Raw genomic sequence first — 7,520 nt, forward strand, 5'->3', positions numbered from 1 at the left:
ATTTATTGGCTATCTACCTATTTACTGAAAAAAAAAATAGCCGGTACCGTATATTGGCTTTAAACCTTCACCAATAATTATCGTCAGAATGGTGACTTCATGAGGCTCCACCCACTTTCGCCTCGTTATAATTCAGGATAACACTGAAGGCTACCATGGGCATTGTTGGATTAGAAAATTTAACTTCTGGCTATAAAAACTAATTTCTCAAGTAGTTGGAAGAAGTGCTAAATGATCCTCAAGGATCCCAGCAGTTGGTCTAAACGTTTAATTCATGTATATTACTGCTATACTGTTGCGGCACTACTGCTACAGTAGTATTACTACGCTAGCACTGATACCCCCACCCACATCTATGTATCGTTCCGCCATTCATAAAGTCTTTGGGTTTCAGAGCCGATGGAATTTCTGTCTGGTGGATGGGCGGGGGACCATTTAGTCAAAAGGCATTTGTTTACCTTGCTTACGTAATGAATGTTTTTCGACTCTTGGCTCGTAATCATTGGCCATGGCGTCGGCTAGCTCATTTTACTCTATAAAAATTAAAACTATCGGGTTTAGGTTATTGATAATGCTGACAAAATTTGTGTGCGGTTGTAAAATATACATATGTCAACTTTCAACTACATCCGATGCTTTGACAAGGAGCAAAGTCCAAAAAACCGTGTTACAGAGACCCTGAATCTCATAGTAGTGTATGTGTGTGTATACATACATATATATGTATGTATAAAGGCAAAAGCAATGAGGGAAAGTGAAACAATAGAGTACCGCTGCAAAGCCCTTCGACTCTCATCATTTACTAAACAGACTGATGTAAATATGAGAGTAAGTTTACAAAGAAAGCTGGTACAAATGACAGATAGGGAGTAAAAGGAAAATATGTGCCTTGAATCCAACGCACCTGAAGAATTATTTAGACCTACATACCCAAAACAGGGGTACAATATAAGAGGTTTACAAAAGATTAAGTCCAACTGCTCAGAGGTAGGGACATGACAAAGAAAATCTTATGCAGGATGGCGACTGATGGCACCCCGCCCCACATGCACACACAAAATGTGATTTAAAAGTACAATTTAAAAAATATATTAACATGCAGATGCCAAGAAAATATCTATAAAGTAACTAATTTGTTATTAAGTTGGTGATTTTATCTCTAAGGTCATTCTTAAACATTACTTATACAAAGGTCCAAATAATGTAAGCCAGAGCTAAGGTTAACATTACAACTGGAATTAAGTTGTATAATGACGGAATCTAAATGATTTTGTGAAAAGACATCTTATGATCTTGCAATTACTGAACTACCGGTCCAGCTTATCCTATGAGAGTGACTTTTAATGTGTTGTTATAGTAAAAAAACAGGATTGATCTTAAAAGATTTTAACAATGATTTTTATGGTTTCAAAACCACTAAAACAAGGAAAGCTAAGAATCTCCTTAGAAATTTCTTTCTCCGTGAAGGATAACATAAACTTGTCGTAATTTTTCTTAAAGGTTCTAATGAAAAATGGCCCTAAGGAAAGCAACAAAATTATATATAAAATTCCATGTTTGGACTGCCCACATATTTGTATATCGAATCTAGCAAGAATTTAGACATAAGAATTAAACAGCATAAGTATTCTATCAAAGCTGGCCAAATATCCAATGTGATATTCACTCAAGTGAAAAATCCTACAAGATAAATTGGACCGGCAGTTCAAAAGATGTCTTTTCACGAAATCTTTTAGAATCTGCCATTATACAACTTACTTCCAATTGTACTTTTTAACCTTAACTCTGGCTTGTATTATTTGGACTCTTGCATAAATAAAATGTTTAAGAATGACCTTAAAGATAAAATCACTTATTTAATTACAAATTAGTTACCTTACAGATATTTTCTTTGCATCTGTATGTTTACTATATTTTTAGTGAAAATATTTACTTTGCCCCCAAAAAAAAATTTAATTTTTACCAAAATGAGATTTATTGAATTGTACTTTTATGGCATATTTTGTGTGTGTGGTAAGTCATTGGCCTTTATAATCTTTTAATTGTCTTGTCCCTACTTCTGAGCAGTTGGACTTAATCTTTTGTAAACCTTTTTATAATCCCCATCTGTCATGTATACTAGTTTTCTTTGCAAACTTACTTTCATATTTATATCAGTTTGCTAAGTAAAGGATGAGGTCGAAAGGCCTTGGAGTGGTACTCATTGTTTCACTTTCCCTCGTGGCCTTTCCCTTTATTTATATATACATCACGTTCCAAATTTTCTTGATTCAGTAATACATACATACATTCATACATACACACGCACAGAAAAACACACAACACACACACACACACACACACATATATATATATATATATATATATATATATATATATATATATATATATATATATATATATATATATATATATATATATATATATATATATATATATGCCTGTGCGTGCACATGAATAACAATATAGCGTCTAAGATTATAGTGCAATAACAATATTTTACTAACAAGCAACTTCAGTAAATCCACCTTAGTGTACAAGTTGAAAAAGTGAAGGACTTTCCGTTAGACCATTATATGGTCATTAGAAGCCCGTCAGAAATTCCGTATTTGCTTGCAATGCTTTGGCGTGCTTGAACGCTAGCTTAATTTTCAACGAACCTTTGCGCACGCTCGCCAACTACCCTTAGTTCACGACCTGAAACGGAATGAACTTCCTTGACGGCAACAAATTATCTTTATTACCGCGATAACGAGAATTTAAACCAGGCAAGTACCATGTCAAGTCTCGTTGAAACATTGCAAAAATTTTCCTTTTCATAACACATTCTTTTGCAATGACATCCTTTTTTTTGCGAGGGGTCATTTCGTACAGTTGCATGCTGTATTGCGTTGTCAAGTATGTCCTTTAAATGATGCTAATTCGACTTTTTTCTTTTTCTAACCGCGAGTGAGGTCATATGAGATTGTTAAACTTGCTTCTATGACTTTCGCGTGCGAATAATAGGTTACAATTCATGCGTGTAGGTACATTGACATGTGTAACTGTATCTGATTTGTCTCCCTGTCTATCTTTTCGTTTATTAACTTGTAAACGCATTCCTTCGGTAAACAGATTGTTATTCTTAGTGGAGTGGCTAACCTTAAATACAAGTGAACTTACTACTATAGTTTGTAAGTCTCTAAAGCCTAACAGCCATGGCCATTAGTGTTCCTTTATATCTATCCATCTATCTATCTATCTATCTATATATATATATATATATATATATATATGTGTGTGTGTGTGTGTGTATACATACATACACACACACACACACACACACACACACACATATATATATATATATATATATATATATATATATATATATATATATATATATATATATATATATATATATATATATATATATATATATATTCACAACCAGTTCTGTCGCTAATTATTGCGTTCTTTTTTTTTTTTTAACTTGAACAACAAAATATCCTTTGACATTGAAGTAACTTTACTTTGGGCATATCCTATACCCACAGGAAATTATATATGATAAGCGTATCCGGCCCGGCCAAGATTCGAACCTCTGCCTAACGGTTGATGCAAAAGTAGAAAGATGACTTACTACTATACATGATAGCTGATGAAAAGTATAAGCAAGTAAGATGAAATGGTAATATATTTAAAAACTTTAACATCGTCTACAGTGTGTCATGCAAACCGCTGTATGCGGTAACCCCTTCCACCCATCCTAGATACATGAAATACTATTTTATATTTATTTGAAGTAGAGATTATTACGTACAAAATCTACCGCAGTCCGCGCAGAGTAGAGTCATTGTTATTATTCGCAACATGCTGATGCTCCCGAAAACAGAGAACAAGCAATGTCATGCGTGGATAGAGACATGACGGCATCGATAACTATCTATATTCACGTACAGAACTCGTTCCGATCTGTTTTGATTCGTAATGTCTATATCGTCTATTCTTCTCAATATAATAATAAACATGTTTCTCCAAGCTGTTCGTTGTCAGTGTGACTCTTAAATTTACACGCAGTGTAAGATGCAGATGTAGGTGTGGGTTGGGTGGTGGGGTTAGGGCGTAGGGCGCTGCTGATGTACCGCCAACAGTGCACCTTATGTCGAACACTCTAGACGGTATTCAGCGTTCCCTGAACATTTCGCTCAGATGCCTAGGTTCGTGGTTTTAAATCTTTTATTGTGCTTCAGTTCGGTTCAGTCTCTTCCTATTTAGCCATACAACTTATTTAACTTTACCTTGATGAGATGTTCATCTCTAATTAAGAAAAAAATAATAATTCAGTCTGCTTTACAATCTTACTTAAAAAAAAAATACTCTTGTATCGACAGTTAGCCTTCTAAGTACGCAACAACAAGGATACGTTGATCCGAGCTTCGGTGTGGTTTATATGGGTATTTGTAATTATTAGATTAATAATATCGGTTTATGCAACGCGTTAAAACATACTTCCTGGCATCTCTTGTTTCTTATTTCTGTCTGTCTTTCTATGGCGTTTGTTATTAACGTCTCAGTTTTACTAAAAATATGTAAATAAGTGGATAAACAAATACACTTATTAATAGATACAATAGTGCTCATGTGTATATATATATGCATAATTATATATATATATATATATATATATATATATATATATATATATATATATATATACGTATATATATATAAATAATAATGATAAAATCGAAAATCCTGCATATGATCTACACACTTATGTGTCAACATATATATGCGCATCATCACATACATGTCCAATAAATAAAAAGGCAAAAATGATTATCACTATATACGCTACTTGCGTGCGTACACATAAACAGGATAATTAATAAAGTAAAAGCAAAATCATACACATCATGCACACAGTTATATGCCAGCTTGTATACAAACATACCAACTCACATATATTTGAGCGCACTACGTACGCATGCGTGTGACGAATGCATCATGAACTGGGCAATGCAACATTGCTTGTGATCTTCGTTCCCTCCTGCCACGACGCGACGTCCATGACAACCACTTCCCGTTACAAAAAAACATGAGGAGAAAATTGATAACACCCTCTCTCTCCCATGCCCCCATCTCTCTCCCTCTCTCGCTCTCTCTCTCTCTCTCTCTCTCTCTCTCTCTCTCTCTCTCTCTCGTTCCCGTGGTTGTGTATACCGCCAAAAGTAGAGAGTAGTAGACAGTCTTTCATAGTTTATTTTCTGCGCCTTTGCTTTCTGCCTTTTATTTTTTTCTCCTCTCTCTCTCTCTCTCTCTCTCTCTCTCTCTCTCTCTCTCGTTCCCGTGGTTGTGTGCCGCAGAGAGAAGAGAGTTCTAGACGGTCTTTAGCTTAAACTTGCTTTGATTTCAACGTTCAATTTGTGAGCAAGTCATTCACAGAAGCCCGATAAAGGCTTTTCTGAGATATCGTGAAGTAATCACCTATTTAATATTATTAATTAATAATACTAACCACTACGAGTGAATGCTAGTAATAATAATAATAATAAAACTCCGATACATAATAATAATAATAATAATAATAATAATAATAATAATAATAATAATAATAATAATAATAATAATTTCCGATACTCGTGAAAACTAGAGATGACATAAAATGATGGTACCATATCCCCCCACCCTCCACAAGACTAATAACCTGCCTTCCCCAACCCCGCCCCCCTAACCCCTACCACCCTCCCAAGATCTGGCCGATGACCAAGACGAGAAGCATTACAGGACACCACGAGAGGTGAAATACACAGTGCCGGTAAAGATGTGTCTCCCCTACCATCGCATGTTGCTGTTTGAAGGGGGTGTGGGGATGAATACTGGAGAGGGGAGAGAAAGGGGAGTAGTCTCTCTCTCTCTCTCTCTCTCTCACTCTCTCTCTCTCTCTCTCAACTTGATCGCTCATCTAACAAGCATACCTGCTCAGCTTATGGACTGCTGTCAGTGACAGTCTGACGTAGGTTCCTTTTTTTTCTTAGCGTAGTTTATAATAACAGAAATTACGGAGAGGCGCAATTTTCTTCCTTTTCTTCTTCGGCTCCGAAGAACGCGACAAGGGCGGAGCTGGCTCTCCGTGAGCTCTCTCATTTTCCACCGGTGTAATTTTATGTTACCTGTGTCTGTGTGGTGGAGGGGTGGGTGGGGGCTTCGGCTGGGGCGGGGTGTCCCCCAGGATTACATCTGGAGGGAGAGGTAGGGGAATCGGAGGGAGTACAACGTAATACCTACCACCTGTATGTGTGTGAGTACGTGTGTGTGTGTGCCTATGTATGTATGTGCTTAAAAGGTCTCCGTTTTCTATGAAACGCGTTGTTGTATGCCGATGACGGTTTTCTTGTTCTGTAATACTAGTGTATGTAAGTCGATTTGATTGTAATCATTTTTGTCAAAACAGCAATGACTCGTATTGTAATCCTCCATTGTTGACATACATTGATCAAAAATGGTTTATTTTGAAATTGTATTGGAAGCACGAACAAATTCTACCCTTAATTTGCGTTTGAATGTAATTTTCTAATTTATCAAATAAAATCATGAATAACAAACAACATTACATGATAAAAAAAAAAAGATCAGCTGTAAAGTTCTTGCAGTTTATTTTTGTGTGTTAGATGTATAATAAAAAGTAAATTAAAGTAAATTTCAGACGAGTAAATATATATTGTATTTCATTCACACAACGAAAAAAAAAATTTTGTACGTTACAGAAAAAAAGAGCGGTCTCGGCATTACAGTCGCATAACAGAAACGTAATTCGCCAACAGCAAGTCATAAACGGGCTCCCTTCTCGTCCATGCATAGAAATTCCCCCATGGCAAAGAGCCTCGAGCCACATAACGCTATAACGTCAGCTTTACGTCCTACTGGCTCTCGTATTATCATTCCAAAGATTTCCTTCAAGTTTATATTAATTCACGGCTGAAGATTCTTAAGGAGCCTGGACACCTATCTCTCTCTATCTATCTATCATTGTCGATTTTATTTCTCCATTATGCCTACGCAGCAACCTTCTCCTGTCTTCACAAGGGGTCTCTGACCCATATTTAAACCCTTGACAGCTTACGTAAATAAATATATACAGGAGCAACAACCCCCCTCACCCCCCCTTCGTTCCCTATTCTCTCCTCCTGCCACTACAGTAGCCCCTCGGTAACCAGCAAGATGCTTGCCAAAAAGCCATACGTTTCTTGTCATGACAAATCCTATTTTACCGAGGGCATTCCTATCATTTTAATGGTGTGTTATTAAGAGAGTTGCATCAGATTGTTGACAATGCATTGTCATTGTTTATGATCAGGAGATGAACGCGATAAATATTTGACTGTAATGTTTCCATTCGTTTTTGAATTCCGAGTTATCGGCGTACGATATATAGCGACACATCACACCAGCTTATCAGGCTATAATGTCGTGTATTTATAGTACCGAAACAGTTATCTATAACAACGCAAATGAACGGGATTAGAAAGAAAATTTTT

The sequence above is a fragment of the Macrobrachium nipponense genome, chromosome 1 (genome assembly GCF_015104395.2).
Source record: "Macrobrachium nipponense isolate FS-2020 chromosome 1, ASM1510439v2, whole genome shotgun sequence".
NCBI lineage: Eukaryota > Metazoa > Arthropoda > Malacostraca > Decapoda > Palaemonidae > Macrobrachium > Macrobrachium nipponense.